The sequence below is a fragment of the Pan troglodytes genome, chromosome 11 (genome assembly GCF_028858775.2).
Source record: "Pan troglodytes isolate AG18354 chromosome 11, NHGRI_mPanTro3-v2.0_pri, whole genome shotgun sequence".
Lineage (NCBI taxonomy): Eukaryota > Metazoa > Chordata > Mammalia > Primates > Hominidae > Pan > Pan troglodytes.
The window spans coordinates 59,154,540-59,177,831 of record NC_072409.2 but is presented as its reverse complement, the minus strand read 5'-3'; the positions used below and the strand labels follow the sequence as shown (position 1 = coordinate 59,177,831).

General features: G+C 40.5%; 1 long non-coding RNA gene across 1 annotated transcript in view; it reads right to left on the bottom strand.

The window, feature by feature from the left end:
* Positions 1 to 11,725: 11,725 nt before the first annotated feature.
* Positions 11,726 to 23,292, bottom strand: part of LOC134807734 (uncharacterized) — a 98,458-nt gene continuing 86,891 nt past the window's right edge. The window contains exons 2-3 of the long non-coding RNA XR_010148929.1: positions 22,869 to 23,094; positions 11,726 to 12,582 (exon numbers count right to left, since the gene is read on the bottom strand). This is a non-coding gene — a long non-coding RNA (uncharacterized LOC134807734). The remainder of the gene's footprint in view (positions 12,583 to 22,868; positions 23,095 to 23,292) is intronic.

Genomic DNA, 23,292 nt, shown 5'->3' with positions numbered 1-23,292 from the left:
CATTAATAAAAGTGATAATTTGGTCTTCAGATCTGTGACTCTGTTGATCTTACAGTGGATTCAGAATTTAAGAGACAACAAGGAAGTTATTTATTTGGCTCTCTTACACTCCAACAAATTTCTGATTTTAATTTTACTAATTTGTGCTGTTTTGTATTATGTAGTCCCTTTTTTTTCTTTCTTTAGATTACTTGATGTTCCTTTCAGCTGCTTTTACTTATATTACTGTTCCAATGAGTTTTAAATTTTATTAATTATTCAATTTTAAATAATTATAACTTCCATTATAATTTCTTCTTTGACTCCTGAATTACAGATCTGTGTTTGAAAGATTTTTTAAAATTTTATTTCTTAACAATAGCATATTATGAGGATGTGCTTTCTGATGACCATAAAAACCCCTACAATTCTGAAAGGATAAAGTTCTTTACAAGACATGAGCATTTAAGGAAAGATGAAGAAAACAACTGAAATATCTGGCTGTTAACATATCAACCTAGAATAACTTAAAGAAGCAATATCACTATTTTTCTAAGTCTGAATTTCCCCCTTTAAGTCTTATAACTTGTGCCCTATGTATATGATTACTTTAATATTTTTAAATGGTATTTTCCTATCATGATATTCCTAATGTAATATTTTTACATTATTTTTAATCATTCTAATGTCTTAAACGAGACAACAAATTATGCTCAACTGAGATATTTTAAGAATTCCTTGTGTGTACACATGTGCATTTCAACATAACCAGCATACATCAATATACCTATTTTTTTTTTTTTAAACTATGGGGCTGGGCATGGTGGCTCACAACTGTAATCTTAGCACTTTGGGAGGCTAGGGTGGGTGGATCACCTGAGGTCAGGAATTTGAGACCAGCCTGGCCAACATGGTGAAACCCTGTCTCTACTAAAAATACAAAAATTACCCAGGAGTCCCAGCTACTCAGGAGGTTGAGGCAGGAGAATCGCTTGAATCTGGGAGATGGAGATTGCAGTGAGCCAAGATTGCGCCACTGTACTCCATCCTGGGAGAGAGAGCAAGACTCTGTCTTTAAATAAATAAATAACATTTAAAAAAAATAAAATAAACTATGGTAGGAACGGCCTTTATTGGCTGCAGCAGGAAGTGCCAGAGGGGATACAGTGTGCAGACTAGATTGCTGCCCTCCAAAAAAAGGACATATCTACAGTTAATAATAATACCTTAATATTGTTAAATATCCTGTGCTTACATCTGATTGTATTGTATGTTTTTAACACTTTGAATTAGGAACCAAATACAATCTATTCATTGCAATTAGTTCGTAGTTCTTCTAAATTTCTTTCGATCTATAAATTCCTCTTTCACGTTTTTTTCCTTAAAACTTTTTGTTGAAGAATCTGATTCATTCTTTTAAATTCCCCACAATCTGGATTTTGCTGGTTGCATCCCTGTGATATTAACTCTTTTCCCTTGCCTTTTTATTTCCTGTAAGCCGATAGTTAATCTAGAGACTTCAGTTTCTATTTCATTTTGTTTTGTGTTTTGCAAGACTCCTCCACAGCTGGTGATGTGTGTTGATATAAGGAAGTATATAATGTCTGATTGTCTCTCTTTTTGTCACATTAGCAGCTGTGGATGACCATTGCCTAGGTCCATTATTTCCTAAGGCATGTAAAATGATGACATTCTATTATTCCTTCTTCAGCTATTAGCTAAACACTTGTATAAGTTATTTCGCAAATATTTTCGTTTCCTCTGAGTTGCAGTTCAAACAGTAATGTTAGGATAAATTATGCATTATTTTTCTTTTTTTATACCAGATCTCAAAACAATATAGTTGCTCTATATGTCTATCATCATACCCTGGCATCCTACAAGGTGATCACACAGGCTCTGTGCAGTATCAGTATGAAGTCATGGGTTTTACGCATTTGATCTATTTTAACCCATGTCAGTTATTATTCTTATTTGTGTTCAAATTGTCCCATCTTTGGCCAACGGGAGTTTTTCAGGATGGCTTCCACGTCATTTTGATATGACTTCATCGTCTTTGATAGTTCCTTGCTGCTCATATGAAAAAATATCCCAGATTCATTTTAGATATTTTCTGAACAGATCTGGAATTAGCCTTGTATATCTTATTTCAGTGCAAACTGATATTTTGCATTTAAAAAAGTGGCACTTATTGAGATAAAATGTAGTTATTGTTTCTCAGTATTTTCAGTGACAGAGTTTCTCTGGTTTCTTTATCTTTGCCTTTGGTATTCTGCACTTATACTATGATGTGTCTAAGTGTCCTGCTTTGAATACTGCATCTTCCTACTCTCTATTCTGTCCTTCTGAAAGTTCTATTAAATGTATGTTAGACCTTTTCATTCTTTAAACACTGTTTTTTATCCTCATTTTAATATTTTTAATCTCTTTATTTCTCAGTGCTACATTCTAAGTAGTGTCTAGGATCTATATTCCAGTTGGTTCATGTTTTTTTCAGTTGCATTTTACTTGTACTTACCATTTTCCCAGGTTTTTAATTTTATGGATTACATTTAAATTTTTAGAAGTCCTTTTAGTTAATTTCCAATTCAGCCTGTTGAGTTTTCATAGTTGTTCTTTTCACATATTTTCATTCTTTCCTTTAAGTCTTACTCATTTTGAAAGTTTATTTATGGTCTCTAACAGATAGTTTGACCATTGGAAACCCCGGTGATCTCATCCTGCTGCGTCTCTCTACAGACCTACCTGTCAGGACGGGGTATGACCCACCAGAACCACTTTGATTTTTATTTCTCAGCTTGGGACTTCTTAAGTCATATGAACTGTGTAAACTTAAAACCCAAACCTATGTGAGGACATTCCTGTGGTCACAAATTCTTAGAGGAGATATTTCCCCCACACCAATACCTAGATTGAAACCAAGAAGTTTCCATATTGTTGCCCTGTGCGGATGGAAAAATTTACACCCTTTCCAGTGTCTTGGTTGCGTGCAGTGATTTCATTTTCAACTCTTCGTTTTGCAGGGGTTTCAGGTTGTTGAAACACAAGACTGTAAATGACTGAGACCCTCCCCCACCAAGTTTCCATGAGGTCAACTGATTTACTTATAACTCTAGTTGTCAATTCCCTCTTCATTTTTGGCCATTGAAATTTTCCTTGCTTATTTTTATTTACTTCTTCTTTGCAAGCACTATCCATCTAAAAGGATGTTTTTGTAGTTTATCTGAAATTTCTATGTGCTCTGTACCAAAAGGGTTTTTAGGCCATGTAATTTGGCGTACCACCAGATGCAGAAATCCAGTCTATGTTTTCATCTTTTCCAAAAACTTTATCTAAACTCATTGTAGTCTATATGGGCTAGTCAAAACACTAAGCTTTTGATGAGAAAAATATTGGTTTAGCAAGTGGCTCAGACATTCTGATTGACAGTTGATAGCATCAAAAACATGCTGATTCCTGTGGGGAAAATAATTAAAGGGATTCTTCAGAGTGAAAATGTTGGTTAATTACATTCCACAATCAGATGGACCCTCTCAAAACTTTTATATGATTAATGGCACATCGATACCCTACTTTAGCAGACACAGCTCCCAAATTGATCTCTTTGTAACTACCTTTGTTTTTAGTACAGTGATTCTGATTTTGTTATCACAGCAGGCCAGTTTCAATGATCAGAACCACAATGTTCTACCACTAATATAAAATAGTGGCAGCTTATCCCCAATTTTTAGACAACTTTTAGCTAATGAATATCAATTTTCTCAGTTATAAAAAATGTCCCCATAATGTTATCTTAATATTGGTGTACCCACAATTGCTTGTGGTCTGTTTAAAAAAGAATGAATTAGTAGGAAGCTTATAGTAACAGAAAAATTCATAAACTTGATTTGTTAAGGACATTGTATGTACACTTTTCTGTGAAGATGCAGAGATGTGCACAGAGTTTTTGTAATAAGGTCTTTGTTTCCAGAAGTAAACCTGTCTATGACCCTGAGTGTTTCCATCTCTTTAAGATATTTTCCTGTTTTCAAATCCACTAATCTCTCTCCAACCTCACAACTTTGTTAAGATTATTCTCTGAGAGAATTAGATATATAAATAGTCCATGGCCTTGTGTAAAGGAAATTATAATTTCTAGGTGTTCTGACCCCTGAGTAATGTAAGAAACATCACAGAATGAAGTTTTACAAATTTTGTTGTCACCAGCATATTATATTGCAAATAAGCACATATGATTGGAAGAATTTTGATAAAGTTATAGTGTTTTAAATATGCCCCTGTAATGTTTAAAAGTTGTCCATCTATATGGTCCAGTTTCAAAGCAGTCTGTCAATCAAAGAAACCCAATTAGGTATCCAAAAAGTCATTGAAGAACTGAAGATATTTATTGAGAACACATACGAACACATACCTCTCAGAGTTCCTCCTTTATCTTTCACTCACTTTCAACATACGTTGCATCAACCCCCATATTTCTTTTTTCATCACTCCCCAAACCCCTCCCACAGCCCTAACCCAAGTTTCTCTCCTTTTCTTCAGGTTCTTAAATATTATATTTGCTGCATGACCAAAGGTCAAAGTTGCATCTATTTTTAGGTGATGAAATGATGACTATTGACTAACATTAGTAATCACTTTCTCCAACATTTCTGAAAAGGTTTCTATCTACTTTGTCATATTGCTTTGAAAATTAGTCCTTGAAAACAATAAAAAACATACTGAAGCCCTAAATAGAATGTTGCATTGTACAAACTCCTTCATAACCATGAGTCATTCCTCACAACAGTCCTGTGAGGTACGCCACATTCTTAATCATATTTCACAAAGGGAGACAGTGAGGTAAAGAGAAAGCTGTGGCATAATGGGATCAACACAGATAAAGTGTACTGAGGGCCTTACATGAAATTCAAATAGTGTAGCTCCCATTTTGTAGATAAGAATCCTACTACAATGGGGATACACTTCTCACTCCATAATAGCAACCATCAGAGGCAAGAGGGATTATCATGGTAGCTTCAGTTCTCATCCCTCCATCTTTCTTAATAATTTTGTAGCATAAAAGTCCAACATGGTAGACCATCTGGCAAACTGGGACCTTCCTTAGATGGGGAAAGGAGAAGAAATGGGGCAGTGGGGCCAGCATCCTCTTTGGTGTAAGACCTAGAAACACTTACATGCCTGATAATTTTCCCCTGACAGATTCACATGCACATATCTGAAAAGTATACCCACATGTTTGTAGTAAGAGCTGCATGAAGTTTTCTTTTTCTCCTTCTTTGAGAGACAGAGTCTTGCTCTGTTGCCCAGGCTGGAGTGCAATGGTGAGATCTCAGCTCACTGCAACCTCTGCCTCCCAGGTTCAAGCAATTCTCCTGTCTCAGCTTCCCAAGTAGCTGGGACTACAGGTGGGCATCACCACACCCAGCTAATTTTTGTATTTTTCAGTAGAGACAGGGTTTCACTATATGTTGGCCAGGCTGCTCTTGAACTTCTGACCTCAGGTAATCCACCTGCCTCGGCCTCCCAAAGTGCTGGGATTATAGGCGTGAGTCACCGTGCCTGGCCTTCATGAAGTTTTCCTTGTCATTTAAACTCTCTGGTTATCTGTTTCCTCATATGTAAAAGGACCATGAAAAGTAGTGTTTATTTCCTAGAGTGGTCTTGAGGGTTAAATGAGATCATACTTGTAAAGCATTTAGGAATAGTGCATAGTACATGGCAAGGGCTGGAGGAATATTGTAGTTATTACTTAGTAGCAGTGGTCATCATACATGTGGTAGATAGAATTACTGTAAAAATACACCTTATACTGGCTTATAGGCAATACGCAATTCACCTTAAGCAGAGGCCTGTGATTAATATAAGTAAATATTTGGATAGTAATGTTGGCAATGGAAGATGTAATAAAATTTTACACTTTCCTCTGTAAGAACGTCCTTATTCAAAACTGTGATAAAACAATACTTTTTGCCTATCTATTGAAACAACAGTATTATCATCTTTCTACCTAATTTAGTAACAACCAGCTTGTATCGAGTATTTACAATGCACTGGATACTCTGCTAAAAACTTAATAATTTTACCTTCTTTAACTACAACAGTAACTGCAAAAGATAGGGGTTATTATAATTATCTTCAGTTTTTAGGTGAGGAGAGTGAGGCTTCAGAAAATTTCCTTAACAAGAATGATGAGGACATTTTTCAGCTGGGTGCGGTGGCTCATGCCTGTATTCCCAGCACTTTGGGAGGCCGAAGGGGACAGATCATCTGAGATTGGGAGTTTGAGACCAGCCTGACCAACATGGAAAAACCCTGTTTCTACTTAAAATACAAAATTAGCCAGGCATGGTGGCAGGCACCTGTAATCCCAGCTATTCAGGAGGCTGAGGCAAGAGAACTGCTTGAATCCGGGAGGCAGAAGTTGCGGTGAGCCGAGATTGCGCCATTGCACTCCAGCCTGGGCAACAAGAGCAAAACTCTGTTAAAAAAAAAAAAAAAAAAGAATGAGGACATTTTTCTTTCTTTGTGTCTCTCTATTATCTATCCTAAAGATTTGTTGAATGGATGAAATGATAGTTAAACCTTACCAGTCTTTATTTTGGCCCTTAACCTTACATCCAAAACAGATTTCAAAATCAATTATGAAAACAGGCACAATCATATTTTAGGAATACAACAATTTCCCCAAGCCATTTTAGGAAGAAAATGAGGATGAAAAGGTAAAACAACACAAGCATCTTGGTGGGACACAGCTGGGAGATACGCAGATTTTATGATTGGAAAGGGTTTCACAGGAGGGTGGATGGCTACGATCACAGAAGAAATCATCTCACCTTCCAAATCATCAGTAGAGATAAAGTGGAGCTGGAGATGCCATCCTGCTTTCTTCACGCTCTTTGTATTTCGAGGACTAGTGCTTTTTGGGCTGAGCTATTTGAGCTGCTGAGACAGAAACTGAAATGCAGGCTACCCATCAGCACACACAGCTGCTGCTACCATCCATAGTCTTGAGAGATGGGCAGGTTCAGAGGTCTGGGCAGGCCACACAACAACCAGGGCTTACCCACTAAGGTTAGATGACTTCTCTTCCTCATTACCCATAGGGTAATATGCAGTGGCTCAGTGGCTCTCAGGATAGTCACAACTCTACTGTGTTGCCCTTGGTAAGCTGGAAATTATACCCTTGTTGACATGCTCTGCAGGCTGCTGTTAAAAATGCCAAACAGCAAATTTATCCACTGCTAGGTTCTTAAAGAAACAGATTCTCTTTTCTTGAGGAGCCAATAAAACAGAGGTTCTCAAAGTGTGCCTGAACCGACAGCATTGACATCACCTGGGATCTTGTTAGAAATGCAAATCCTTTGACCCTATCCCAGACCTTCTGAATCAGAAACTCTAGGCCTCCTGAATCAGAGACCAGCAATCTGTGCTTTAACAAGACTTCCAGGTGATTCTGATGCATGCTTAAATTTCAGAACCACTTTGCTAAGGGATTAAGGTCAGGAGAATCAAATTGAATACAGAATACAATATCTGAGGGGCAAAGAAATGGTGATGTTGAATTTCTTTCCTAGCTGGTCTTTCCTTGTTGCTTGTTGGAATATGTATTTTGGATGGCTACGGATCAGTTGGATAATTCTCAAAACTGTAATTTGCTAGTAAGGCTCAAGATTTAAATGAGAGAGAATGAGGTCAAAAACTCTGGTGACTACTTAAACAGATTACAAGGGACTGATTTTATGTTGAAATCCTTGTTTGAAAAAGATTTGTCACTACATACCTTATATAGTTGTTGTAGATACTGAAAATGGGATAATTTATATAAAGTTGTTTTTAAGCCATAAAACGTTATGCAAACATTAGTGTAAAGTTATGGAGTTTTGGCAAGAGAGTGGGTGAGGCAAGAGAGAATGAAAGGGCCTGATATAGGTTATGAAAAAAGGGACTTGAGGTCCCTATTCACTCATTTGACTATTTTTTCTTTTTTGCTTTTCTTTTTTTTTTTTTTTTTTTGAGGTAGTCTTGCTTTGTCACTCAGGCTGGAGTGCAATGGCATGATCTCAGCTCACTGCAACCTGCACCTCCTGGGTTCAAGTGATTCTCCCACCTCAGCCTCCTGAGTAGCTGGGACTACAGACGTGCACCACCATGCTCGGCTAATTTTTGTTTTTTCAGTAGAGACAGGGGTTTCACCATGTTGGCCAGGCTGGTCTCGAACTCCTGACCTCAGGTGATCTGCCCACCTTGGCCTCCCAAAGTGCTGGGATTACAGGTGTGAGCCACTGTGCCCAGCCCATTTGACTATTATTTAGTGGGCATAGAATATATACCAAGGACTGTGTGAAGTGCTGGGAATAAAATGTTGAACAAAAACAGACATGGCCCTTGCTTTCATAAACCTTAAATCTAATAAAGGAGGCAGATATTTATCAAATAATGACATCAATGAATATCTAATTTCTAAACCTAAGGAAAATATTCTGAAGCAAAAGAATATAGTTCCATGACAGCACAGAACAAAGGAACCTATTCTAGATTGGTGGAAATGGGAGTGAAGAGGAAAAGAGGGAGGCTCAGGAGGACTTCCCTAAGAAAGTCCTGCTCTAACTGAAATCTGAAAGATGAGTAGAGGTAAGTTAGGTCAGGCTGGAGGATGAGGGGTTGGAGAGGAAAATTTATAGACTGAGAAAAGAGTGTATAAAGGCCCTGTGCAGAAATGCAGCATGGGGCCTGGTGTGCTGGCTCAAGCCTGCAATCCCAGCACTGTGGGATGGTGAGGCAGGTGGATCACTTGAGGTCAGGAGTTTGAGACCAGTCTGATCAACATGGTGAAACCCTGTCTCGACTAAACATACAAAAATTAGCTGCGTGTAGTGATGGGTGCCTGTAATCCCAGCTACTTGGGAGGCTGAGGCAGGAGAATTGCTTGAACCCGGGAGGTGGAGGTTGCTGTGGGCCGAGATCGCACCACTGCACTCCCACCTGGGCCACAGAACAAGATTCCATCTCAAATAAATAAATAAATAACATAACATAAAAAGAAATGCAGCAAGGTGCATTTGAATTAAAATCAGGCCAATGTGGCTGTGTTGAAGAGCATACAGGTGACAATAGGGCAAGAAGCAGCTCGGGAGGTACAGCAGAGACAAGACTATGTAGGGCCTTGCAAATCTTGTGTGTATCAATTAGAAACTGACTGCAACTCCTAGTGCCAGAAATCCAACTAGTGAATATGATATGTAAAGATTTTGTTCTCTGGCGTAGAAGAAGCCCAGAAGTAGAAAATCAAGTCTTGTAGCATGGTTTCCCAAGTCATCGGGACCCACACCTCTTTTATCTTTCTGCCTTACCATTTCTGGTTCTAGCCTCCTTCAAGGTCTCCAGATGGAGGCTGGAGTGCCAGTCATCACAACCATATTTCAAACATGAAGAACCCTAAGGGCAAGGATAAAAGGACTTTCCTAGGTACTCTGTTTAACAACTTCTGCTTATATCGCACAGGTTATTCCTCTCTGTAAAGGAAGTTAGGAATTATCTTTTTGTTTATTTGTGTCTGAGATATATTGCTGTCCCAATAACAGAAGATTTTTGGGAGGTAGAAGGAGAAAACAGATATTGTGGAAAGGCTGTCTTTGCAACACAGTGTTAAAAATTTTGATCATTTTCCTGTGATCCATAGGAAGTTATTGGCAAGTTTTAAGGAAGGACATGGTGGGACTGGCTGCAATGTGGAGAAAGGAATTGGGGCTGGGAAAGCAGAGTGAATGGAGAGAAAACTCAGGAGAATAAAGAGATGATGGCAGCTTAGATTGATGCTACAGTGACTATCCTATGGTGATGACTATGGAAATATTGGAATCAAGATTGTTTTGAGAGACATTTAAGAAATGAAAGAGATAGGTCCTAGTGATGAATTAAGTATGGTGAGTGAGGGAGAAGAGGGCATCAAGAATGATATATGCTGGATGGATAATGGTATCAATCATTGAGACAGAGAACAAAGGAAAAGGAGCAGTTTTGCTGAGGAAGATCATGAACTTGGTCTCAAGCAAATTGAAGAGGAATGCCTTCCAAATGGAGATGTGGGTCTGGAACACGGAGGTGTGGTCTGGGCTGGAGATGTAAGCTGGTATCACATAACTGAAATCATGATTGATAATGATTGTCAGGATAGAGTGGAGTATACAAAGTGAGAAGAGGGTCTAGGACTGAGACTTGGGGAACTTCAATATTTAATGGAAGGTAGAGGAGAAAGAGGCAGAAATGGAGACAAAACAGGAGCAGTCAGAGACTTGGAAGGAAAACCAAGATGTAGTATCAGAGGCAACAAAGTCCAAGCAAGAGGGATTGTGCCCATTGTCAGCAAGAGGGTCAATGAGATAAAGACTGAAAAAGTTTTTTGGATTTAGCAACATGGAGACCACTAGAGATCTTTGTGAGGGCGACTTGGTGGAATATTTGGGCTAGAAACCAGATTGTAATGTGCTAAAGAGTGAGGCAGGTTTGAAAAAATGGCAGCAGTGAGTACATAATTTGTTGAAAGACTGGCTCTGAAGGAAAAGAGAGAAATACAGTAGTGGCAAGAGGGAAAACATGGCCCTTTCCATATTATTTTGTAATATGGAAAGGCCTAGAGTGACCTAGGGCTTCATTACTTGTGGGAAGGACCCAGCTGAGAGGAGAGAAGGGGTAACTGATACATGGAAAGTTTCTGGAAAGGTGGGAGGATATGGGAACCAAAGCACAGGCCGTGAGGTGATCCTAATGAGGTCTAAGAGATGGTATAGTGAGAAGTGCAGGAGAGATAAGGATTTGAAGTCAGAAAGTAGGATATTGCAGTTCAAGATAACAATTTTTCATCTCACACTTTCCAAAGTACTAATATACTATCTTGGGGGAAATGAAGTCATACGAGTGTATAATTTTTAGGAAATGTGCAGATCACGTTAAGGTTGTCACAAATGTTAAGCACTTCCCTTTCATTTTCTCTCTCTCGGGTATCTAATTCGATGAGACCTCAATAAAATAATGTAGTAGGAGTTAGGATTTACTAAGCCTTCTTGAGAGCATGTAATCCTTCCAACATCCCTGTGAAGTAGATGCTATTATAGTCTCAATAGTAGAGATGAGCAAATTGAGCTTTAGAGGGGTTAAGTAACTGGTCTGAGGTCACTTGCTATTCTGTGGTAACAGGATTCACAGGATTCAAAGCTTTATCTGAGGCATAAGTTCTGGTGATCTATTGCACCGTGTAGTGACTAGAACAATAATGGATTGTATATTTCAAAATTGCTGAAAGACTAGATTTTAAATGTTCTCATCACAAAAAAATGAGTATGTAAGGTAATGTATATGGTTAATTAGCCTGATTTGATCATTCCACAGTGTATGCATGTATTGAAACATCACATTGTACCACATAAATATACACAATTATTATTTGTCAATTTAAAGTAAAATTAAAACATTTTTAGAAAGCTTTATCTGCCTGCTGCAGGATTCTTTGCTGCCGTGCTGGGCTACATGCCTCATCAGAAAAGGGCGCTGATAGGCAAATCCACTCAGACATAAACTAGTCTGCAAGGGAGGCAGGACTTCCCTGAGGTAAGATTAAATCCTGTGTTTGTGGCTTGGAGGTTATCACAGCAACATCCCTTAGTAGAAGGTTATCTCTTCTTAAAGTATCACGTGTGAATGAAACTTATTATAAAATAGGGGAGAAAAGCAAGAGAAATGAAACAAGAAATACCATCTCAAAACGCAACAAGTTTATTTAAGGTTAATCTACGCAGAGAGACAATTGTCCATAGAACCTTAAAGTACTCAGGCAAATATGCAGCAGGTGGGATTTCCAAGTTGCTGCTCTGGGATTTCCAACGTTTTACTGTGCAGCCTGAGGGCAAGTTTCTTTGTTGACTGTGTACTTCTACTTCACCACAGAGTACTTCATTTTGATCTGCGCTATGATATTTTTCAGAGAGTTGCTTATTTCAGGGAAATGCCATATACAACGAAGAGACGTCCGGAAATACTGTACATCAGATCTGGGCAGTTTCCCTGAGACAAAATGGCTGCCCACACGGTTTTCACAGGGGCGGGTCTTTGGTCATTTTTAATTGACATCAGTGAAATTTGACCCGTGGCTAGAGGTCACCAGGATGTGTGCTTGAGTTTACTTCCCCTTCTTTAAGCTCCAGTGACTCCACCCAGCAAAACAAGGGATGGAATGATTGACATCTGTCTGCCAAGGGCTCTCCTGGGAACTTCAGGAGCATTCTATTTCTAGGAAGAAAGCAAGACTCTAGGGTCGGGATTTTCCATTACTGCTTCTGGAAATCTAAGAAATGCTTTTTAGTCTCTCTTCTTCCCTTCTTCTATTCCACCGAAAATAAAAACTTTCCCCCAAACCTATAAACCGTGAAAGTAAAGAGATAACACAAACAGACATTTTTGTTGACGTTCCTTCTTCTTTCACTTCAGCTTCTTCGTTAGAAGCAATTCGTGGCCTTTGAAGGTTGAATCAGGAAAGTTAAAGGACTGTAATTATTCAAAGTGTACTTTTCTTCTGGGGATGCTTGGGGGTTGACTTTGGGGTTCCACGGCCTGGAAATTTAAGGCAATAAAAAGCAAATGACAGTGACTGCCTCATGAAAAGTTTGCTTTCTCAATGCTGTGACAGGAGCTATAGAATAAAAAAAAATCCTTGCATGTCATTTATTCATAATCTTATGAAGTAGATTATCTTTGCCCTATTTATGTTTCTCACTTTAGATTATTGGGGAACAGCCTGAATCCAGGGAGGGTGATGTTTCTGGCTTCTTGCCTTATAACTAACTTTTTAGCAACTCCCAGTTTCTTGATTTCACTAATCTTTCCCAAGCCTTAAAATCTCTTTATAAGATATTGAACTTTAACTGACAGCAAGTATATTTGAAGATAGGGCTGGTAGAAGAAAAACAGAACTACACCGTAATTATAACTATATATGCATATTAACAATGGCCTACATATATTTTCCAGCCATTGGGCTAAGCTCCTTATAGGAATTACCTCACATAAAAAATTTACAATAATCCTATAAGGTTGGTACTATTATCATCTCCTTATTTTCTGCTGAGGAAACTGAGATTTAGAATGATTGAACAGCCATTGCAAAATTGTAACTGAGACGGTGAAAGAGATCTGACCTAACCAACTCCATCTCGCTTCTAACCTCCAAGCTGTCCTTGTTCATTCCTGGGCATAGGCCGAACTAACTTTGGGAGAAACAGTTTATAGTTTAAAAGAAAGATGATGACAGCCCTTTCCCAAAACAAACCTCCTTTTTGCCTGGGGACTAGACTGCCTTTGTAGGACTAAGAAATTAGCCACAAGGTTAAAAATTATGATTTAGAAGTCATGCAGCTGGAGGCTACAAAATTCTGACCCTCCCTAAATTGCTCCTAAGATTAGTGCTTGAGATATTTTGCAGCCCCTGCACTTAATGGATCATCTGGCACCACCCAGATCGATAAACTGGCTCATCTGATCTTGTGGCCCCCACCCAGGAACCGACTCAGTACAAGAAGACATCTTTGACTCCCTTGATTTCATCTCTGACCAATCAGCACTCCTGGCTCACAGGCCTCCCCCTACCCACCAAGTTGTCCTTAAAAACTCTGATCCCAGAATGCTCAGGGAGACCGATTTGAGTAATAATAAAACTCCCATCTACCGCACAGCCATTTGTGCGTGAATTACTCTTTCTGTGTTGCAATTCCCCTGCCTTGGTAAATTGGCTTTGTCTAGGCAGCAGGCAAGGTGAACCCACTGGGTGGTTACAAGTAAACCAAAAAAATTAATAATAGGAATTCCCTATTCTTGACAGTTATGCTATCTTGCCCCTAGGAAATGTCACTTGTTAGGCATGAATTGCCAAGCAGAGAAGGAAGATGGCAAAGTTTACAGGAAGGAAAAATGTCAAGGCTCCTTTCACCAAACAAGGAGATCCTGGAACCCAAAGCTGGAGACAACTCTGTATCACATCCTTCACATCCCACTCCAGGCTTTCAAACATAAAATGAGAATTGGCCAGTTTAAGGCTTCTAGAATCCACAAGACTCTATAGCTTCAGTTGTCCCCCTCATTCATGAAGTCATACCCAAGCGCTCAGCTCTCAGGGATATCCACTCCGGTGATTTTCTGCAGCACTCTCAAGGAATAAAGCTCATAAAGAAATTCCTTATAGTGTTGCATAGCACATTTTGGGTTTTTGTTTTGTTTTGTTTTAAGATGGAGTCTCACCCTGTCACCCAGGCTGCAGTGCAGTGGTGCAATCTTGGCTCACTGCAACCTCCGCCTCCCGGGTTCAAGCAATTCTCCTGCCTCAGCCTCCTGAGTAGGTGGAATTATAGGCGTGCACCACACACCTATTTTTTTTTTTTTTTGTATTTTTACTAGAGATGGGGTTTCACCCTGTTGACCAGGCTGGTCTTGAACTCCTGATCTCAAGTGATCCACCCGCCGTGGTCTCCCAAAGTGCTGGGATTACAGACATGAGCCACCGCACCCAGCCATAGCATGTTTGTATAGTTACTGCATTTCATCGCCACTAAACTTTGTGAAGTAGGCTAGGGCATACATTAACTTTTATTTTTATTATTTCTTTTCCGTAGACATGGAAATTGACCCCTAGAGAGGTAAGTTAACTTGCCAAAGGCACTGGACAAATTTGGGGTAGTGCTGGGACCAGTACTCAGGACCTTCAGCCATAAGACCTGATTTGTTCTATGACACCATGTCCCTCCCGTCAGCATCAAGAGATGTTTGTCCAGAGCCTGGGAGGTATAGGCCTTTGAGCAAAGCTCTCTGGATAGGAAAACAGATGTGGTCTCCACCCTGGGAAGGATTTCTATTTTCTTTGGGAGATGGCCCTTATTCTAATCCAATTACTAACCACACGAATAGTTCATTGGTTTTTTGGAACTATATTGCAAGCACAATCAAGTTTATACTTCTTTTCTGTGCCCCCAGGGATTTTATACATTGCCCCACACCCAGCAGGTGCTTTGTGTGTTGGTTCAATGAAGCTTACATTAGAGACTAACAGTGGCAGTTTGATAGAAAGAGTGGAGACATTGGAACCTGGTCTGTGTTCACGTCCTGCCTCTGCACTTTCTGGTTGTGTGACCTAGGCAGGCACCTGACCTCTCAGTGCCTCAGGTACCTCAACTATGAAAGGAAGACCTTAGTACCTACCACACAGAGTGATGCAAGGACTGTGACATAATACAGCTATGGTCTTGAGTATACTACCTGGCGCAGAGTAAGGAGGCAGGAAATGTTCACTATTTAGTTACTATTATTAGGATGTGTACCTTATCATCTTCCTAATACTTTCAGCTTGTCATTGTTGAGCCTGCAAAGTTTCCCGTATGTATTTCAGCACATGCTTCTGTAGAATCTAATTGCAGGTGGTTCTCTTTTCTTTTCATTCAGGCGGGGAGGATCATCACATTCAAAGCTATAGTTCAACCAAGTGCAACTTAGCACTGTAACTTCCTTAGCTACAGTCATGCCTATTAATAGGATCAACCTGGGACCTTCTTGGCAGGTGTCAACTCCACCCACAACCAAGTTCACCAAAAACACAAGTTAAATTTGGAACAGGAGGCTTTGAACAAGATGCCCCTGGTTGCTACATGTGGTACCCTTACCCTAAATGCAGTGGCTAGGGGAGCTGCATTTTAGTGTTACGATACTTCCAACAGGACCAGCAACTGCTAGAAACTGCTAGAATCCTATTCAAAGGATTCCTGGAGCTCCTTTAATAGAGCACATTAGTGTGGACCAAAGTCATTTCCCAAAGAGTGGGACCCCCTAAGCCCCCTGTGCCAAAGTTGGACACAAGGGCTCATAGAGTCCGTCTGCTATCTCACAAGATGCTTCTGAGCCCAGATGATTTCAGCTCAGTAATGTCCAATCTGCCTGCTTATTTTGCCTTCTGCTTTCCCTAAAGCAGCTTCAGAAAAAAGGAAATGTTGCCTGTGTTGAAATGGGGCCTCTGTTGGAAAAAATAAAACACAGTTTCACTGCAGGTCAGCATACTCAACCCTACACTCTCCTCATAATGGAATATAAAGCAATGAAACTCTTTCGGGTTCATTACTTGGAACTCTATCAATTTGTCTCCAATTTACTCATTCCTTTTATTCAGGTAGAAGAGAGCAATGATGGCCTTGACTTCCAGAGTCACCTCCCACCTGGGATTTCCCAGGCCCAGAAGCACACTCCTTTCCATTGCTTCAACTCTTAATTCCTCTCCCCTGCCCCACTGCATAGAAATTAGCATGAGTAGAAGTGTCTATCTCTACTGTGAACTATGTACTTAGCATAAAATACCTTTAAAATAACTTGATAGCAGCTCAGCTGTCTCTGGAAATATACCCAGTTGAGCCTTTTAATTATAAGATGTTTGTTGTTCCCCCTGGTATTTGAACAATTGCTTTTCTAATTTCTGAACCTACCTGTAGCTATATTTGAACTCTTAGGATATGCTAGGCTCTGCACTATCTGATTTAAACCTGACAAAGAGTCCATGAAGTAGGTACAACTGTTATACCCATTTTACTGTTAAGAAAAAAAAAGGGAAATTAAGTAACCCATAATGCTAACTTTTCTGCCTCAGTGCCTCCCAGTTGTAACAGGCTGTGGGCTTTTTTTTTTTTTTTTTTCCCTCTCTCTCTTTCTCTTTTTTTGGTTGAGACGGTGTTTCACTCTGTCGCCCAGGCCGGAGTGCAATAGAGCGATCTTGGCTCACTGCAACCTCCGCCTCCCAGGTTCAAGCAATTCTCCTGCCTCAGCCCCCCGAGTAGCTGGGATTACAGTCATGCGCCACCACGCCCGGCTAATTTTGTATTTTTAGTAGAGACGGGGTTTCACCATGTTGGTCAGGCTGGTCTCAAATTCCTGACCTCAGATAATCCACCCACCTCAGCCTCCCAAAGTGCTGGGATTACAGGCGTGAGCCACCACACCTGGTCGGGCTTTGTTCTCTTTACGGATGAAAGCACCTTGAGGGTGGGGACCAAGCCTTAAAACTCTGTGCCAAGTTTTCAGTTCCATCCCTATTACCAGGCGGGAGTTTCACAAATGCTACAATCAGTTCAGTTCTTAACAATAATTTATACAAAGTACATATCTATTTAGAACTTTCTGGGTTTGAAACTTAGTATCAATCCCTGTGGAGTACACAAAGGAAGTACATCATCTATTCGGGGGTTATTAGTCCCTATGAAACAGGAAAACCAATTAAATGTTTAAACTAAAAATAAATGTTTCAGCCTCCAGAGAAAGGGGAAACCTTCACTGGGGAGGTGGTGGGATTTCAGGTGGCCCTTGAAGAACCAGGCCAATGTCAAGAAGTGGAGAGGTGGGAGAATGAGGAATAAGGTGTGGGAAAAGGCAGTCTTGGGGGAAGGAAAATGGGGAGTTGGCCTGTAACAATAGAATATGCACATTGTAATTTCTTTCACCATCAAGGATGAGAATTCTAGAAGGCTTATAGAGACTTCTCTTGATTAGAAAAACAAATACTTCTTAGCTCACCAAACAGGTTTTCCTCCAGGGCCTGGTATAGGAGGCAAAGGACCCATACAGGGCAAGTTCCAGATACAGAAGGAACTGGTCTTCGCCTCCTTCTGGTTCTGGTGTTCTCTTTGACCACCCTTTTCTATTTCCAATTATTTTTCTCTGAATTTAGTTTTTGCAAATGGAAGATACAGAAGCTTTATGAGCAGAATAAAACAACCAGGGTTGGCAGCCTTGCTCTCAACCCTCTAGCTGTGTGTGATCTTTGAGGAGGATGATAGCAAACCTTGGTTCAGCATGTCTTGTGTGCTAGGTGATGTGTTAGATCATGTGCCAGGCATTGTGTGTGTGTTAAGTCATTGCATCTTCACAAGTAAGGTGGGTCATTACCTATTACCACTGCCCTTTTGTGACAAAACAGAGGCTTAGTGAGATTAAGTAATTTGTCTAAAGTCACACTGCTGGTCAATAGCAGAGCTGGGACCCCAGCCCAGATGATGTGACCTCCAAGTCTGCTCTTAGCCCATGCATTACTACTTCCCAAGTCACTGGACTTCTTGGAGCTCTAGTTTCCTCATTTGCAAAGCATTCATAAATATTTAATGAATATTAAATAAATATAACAAAATATTCATAAATATTCATACTGTCTCCTATGGTAGAGAGTAGGGAGAAGTAATGTGATAATGTAAGTAAAACATCTAGCCTGTCCTTGGACATACTGAGTATTCAGAAGAAGCATCATTATTAGTTTTTGCCATTCAAAAACAGTGAATGCTGAAATTGGCTCTGTCTTGGTTTATGGCTTTACACTTCTTTGAGGATTCTGTAGACACTCTGGAAGCACGGAGGACAGTTAACATATTCTCGTATCTTTCTCAACCTCTGTGATTTTGTTTTTTGAGACAGTCTCACTCTGTCACCAGGCTGGAGTGCAGTAGCGTGATCTCAGTCCACTGCAACCTTTGCCTCCTGGGTTCAAGCGACTCTCCTACCTCAGCCTCCCGAGTAGCTGGGATTACAGGCATGCGCCACCACGCCCAGCCAATTTTTGTATTTTTAGTAGAGATGGCATTTCACCATGTTTGCCAGGCTGGTCTCAATCTCTTGACCTTGTGATCTGCCTGCCTCAGCCTCTCAAAGTGCTGGGATTACAGGTTTGAGCTACCATGCCCGGTCTGTGATTTTTTTTTTTTTAAATGACACACAATTATTTTTTAATTTCTCTCTTCCTCTTTTTCTATTTGTCTTTTGCATAGCTTTTCAGATCTCACTGAAGGTGAAACCAGGAAAGTACTTCACTCAGAGGTGAGTGTATAGGTAATAAATATGTGGAACAAGACTCTATTGTCCTCAGGTAAAGGTGAGTGACCCTGGGTGCCCTTAGGTAAGCCATTAAAAACTATTCTACCAAATACTCACATACTGGGCAGGTGTTTGAGCAGGTGTGGCAGCCTTGGGGCAGATGCTGAATGTGGCACACAAGAGGTTAGTGGATATAGTTACACCCTCATAAAACGAATGCTATCTCCCCTGCCGGGTCTTAGCTACAGGGGCGAAAAATAAATATTTTAATTAGTTTCAGCTTCCAAAAGAGTCATAGGCCAGACTTCCGAATCTGCCTCCTATAGGGAAAACACTTTCAAATTCTACCACTTGGAAAAAATCCCTCCCAAATAAAACCCCAAAACAAAAATTACATTTCTAACTAAACAAGTAACTGTGCTTCTTAGACAGACAGCTTCATTACACATTCAGCAGCTTGGATTGACGCAATCTTGGGCAAAAGGGGAAGAGGCAAGTGGTGAAGCTGAGCTGTGTTTGGAAGTACAGCTCATAAGGATGGCAGAGAGATTGGAAGGGGTGGGGAAAAATCAAAGCTGATTCCTATTTTTTTCTCCCTGAGCAACTTGTTAGATTATTTAGGTCAATGATGCTTTTAGGAATTAAAATTTTGCATTGTAATATCAGTTTCACTTTTTCAAAGAGCTTTCATCTCTCCACCCCTGTTGACATAAATGATCACACTGAGTTTTATCTAGGTTAGTTTTAGAAGAGACTAAGTTCAGGGATTTCTGAGATAAAGGGAGGATTTTTATTTTATTTCTTTGCCTCAGGTAGCATTCAATATATAAATATTTCTCTTCATTAAATCCTAATCAAGTTTAACTAAACTTTCAAGACAGATGGGGAGATGTTATTTTAATTATAAAAGGTATCCACACAAACTTCTTTAAAGCAGTGGAGTTTTCTTGGTATTCATTTATTTATTCAACAGATATCTTTGAGCTCTGACAATGTCCAAACACTGTACTGAGTGCTCCATGCACAGTGCTGCAGTGAGCAGCCTCTGGAGATGTGTGTGAAACATGCAGATATGGTTCCGAATCATGATAGATAGAAGGAGCGGGAATAATGGTAGGTGGAGAAAAGCCCCTTTGTTTTGGGGGGTCAGTCAAAGCTTCTATGAGGGAAGAATATTTATGCCAAGACTTGACAGATGCCGGTGACCCAGTTGGGTAAAGAATGAAGCAAAGAGAAGAGAAGAGAGCAGGAATGCATTTTTGGAATAAGGAACAGCATTTGCAAAATTCTGGAGGTGTAAAAAGTTTGGCAAGTTTGAGAAACAAGCAGTGGGGCTGGAGCATAGGGAATCAGGGGGAGAGGCTGAAGATGAGGTGGAAGTGGGGCTACATTGACATGACCTACTAAGAGATAATCACTTGACAGAGGATGAAGGAAGTCACAGCTATCTGGTTAGGGACCCACTGCTCACGTAAGAACTATCAGAAATGAAATGATCATTTTCTCTGTGAAATTATAAACTCAGTCAGTGGAGAATTGATTCAATTTTCATATAGTCATTTCGAATTTCATATAGATTAATTTCATATAGTCATGCAATATCTGCATGTTTCACACACATCTCCAGAGGCTGCTCACTACAGCACTGTGCGTGGAGCACTCAGTACAGTGTTTCGACATTGAATAAAATGTGGCACACTTATTTCTGTGCAAGTTAAGAACTTGTTGAGTGGCTTGCTAGCAAAATTTTTCTCCCTTAACTCTAGGGAATAATATCTGGGCCACAGTTTCCAAACTGGTGTTCCACAAGCTGACTTTGGTCCACAGGCATAGCTTCTTTGGCCCGGACAGTATTTTTACAAAATCTAAATAAGTTGCAGTCCAGGCACAGTGGCTCGTGCCTGTAATCACAGCACTTTGGTAGGCCGAGGCAGGCAGATCACTTGAGGCCAGGAGTTCAAGACCAGCCTGGCCAACATGGTGAAAACCCCATGTCTACTAAAAAAATACAAAAATTAGCCCGGTGTGGTGGCACATGCCTGTAATCCCAGCTACTCAGGAGGCTGAGACAGGAGAATCATTTGAACCCCGGAGGCAGAGGTTGCAGTGAACTGAGATCACGCCACTGCACTCCAGCCTGGGTGACAGAGTGAGACTCTGTCTCAATAAATAAATAAGTTGCAGCAGCTAAGACTGCTATGTGTTCAGCAAACCTATTTCCTTCTACAGTTGGTGCACAGCTGCACTACGTTTCCTAGCGTCCCCAGCAAGTAGGAGGAACCATATGATGAGTTCTGCCAATGGATATGAACAGAAGTGCTGGTCACTGTTTCCAAGCCTTGACGGTAAAAATCCTCCTCCCGGCCCTCCACGTTCTCTATCTGTCCCCATCTGCAACTGAATGCAGAGAAGGAAGGTGTCATAGAAGATGCAGAGCCACATGATGAAAGGAGCCTGGCTCCCTGGATGGTGGAACAGTCTCCACAGTGACCCTCATTGGACTGTGATGTGAGTGAGATTGAAACATCATTGTGTTCGCCACTGGAATTTGAGTTTGTTTGCTGCAACAATGTCTTTGTTTGGGTTCCTCCCAGGATCAGGTTCTGAGATTTGGATTGGTGTCCAAGTAGTTTATTGGGAGGTGATCCCAGGAAACATCAGTATACAGGCAAGTGGGAGAGTGAGAAGGAAAAGGGATGGATTCCAATGAATGGCACATTATCTACCAGTTTGTACTGTGGCAGCTGGAGCTCAGTCACATAAGGAAACTCTGGGAGGCAATACAGAACATATCTCAGAGCTATCCTAACTGAGAGGTAAGACTATCTATCATATTTATATACTTTCCTCTCATTGTTTGAGAGCTGCTTCCAAGGGCATTAATGTTTTAGCATTCCTGCATGTGTTGAATGCAGGTCAAGTGTGTGCACATTGTCTTCAGGCAGAGTCGAAGGCAGTCACACTAGGCAGCCTCACCTGCAGACGGGAGTGCTGAGTGGATATGAGTGGAGCACCAACAGCATCTGCTAAGAATGTTTAGCACACACTGTGGCCAAGACTTAACATTAGGTGACTTAACATAAAATTGGAGTTTCTGACTTCCTCCAAAAAATAAGAAGATAGTCAACATTGAACCTACATTTCTGTATGGCAATAACTGGCTGGAGCTGACTAGTGATTGCCGCTTTAGATGGGGGTAGGGTCTCTAATCTCCATGGTCCCCATAACCCCCACCAATCCTCTCTGTCACCCAGGCTGGAGTGCAAAGCCATGATCTTGGCTCACTGCAACCTCTGACTCCTAGGTTCAAGTGATCCTCCCACCTCAGCCTCCTGAGTACTGGGATTATAGGTGCCACCACACCTGGCTAATATTTGTATTTTTAGTAGAGATGGAGCTTCATCCTTTTGGCCAGGCTGGTCTTGAACTCTTGATCTCAAGTGATCCGACCGCCTTGGCCTCCCAAAGTGCTGGGATTACAGGCATGAGCCACCGTGCCCGGCCTGCTGGCCCACCTTATGATTCTTTCTGTAGGCATTTGAATCTGTAACCCCAGGCCTTCTACTAGAACAAACCTTGTGTTTTGTTCATTTCCTCCCACCTTTCTCAATCCAGTTGCATTTTCTTCCCTCTGTACCCCACTTCAAAAGCTTCTCAAAATGTACTTTCTTGATGAGGACTTCCCTGACCACTTCACCATACTTCTATGGCCATCTATAGCTGTGCCATCCCATATGGTAGCCACTGGCCACATTTGGCTATTTTAATTTAAATTTCAGTTAATTAAAGTTAACTAAGCTAATAAAGATAATTAAAATTTAAAAATGAGTTCCTCCATCATACTAGCTACATTTCATGTGCTCCATAGCCATAGGTGGGTAATATATTGGATACGTCACATCTTGGACAGCACAGATACAATACATCTGCATGATGACAGAAAGTTCTGTTGGACAGTGCTGACCTGTATCATAATTCTTCTTGTAGGTGCTTTATTGTTTTCCGTAAGTATTTACCTCTTAAGGTGAAATCATCTTTAAAAAATGAGAGCCAGTGTGTTCCACTTGTCTCATATTCCTGCTCACAGTCAAGTACCTAAGCGATTGCTTGTAGTATTATTGCTGATGTTTCTCAAGTTGCTGAATGAGGTGCGGTTACCAGCGTCCCCTGTAGTCCCATTCAGGGAGACATTGCTCGCTCTCCTGTCCTCTTCAGGCTTATTTGGAAGTCTAAAGACGCTGCCTAGGGAGAAAAGAGACAGGGATTTCAACATCATACTCTTTTAGGATTGGAAGGAAACTCATTAAGGCCACTTATTGTTTCCTACTTTAAAAAAAAGTAACCCGTACTTTGGTGATTTATTTTTTATGTCTTTATTGTATTTCAAATTCAGTAAGAATTGGGACATGAAAACATCAAGGTAAAACATCCTGATTTGGG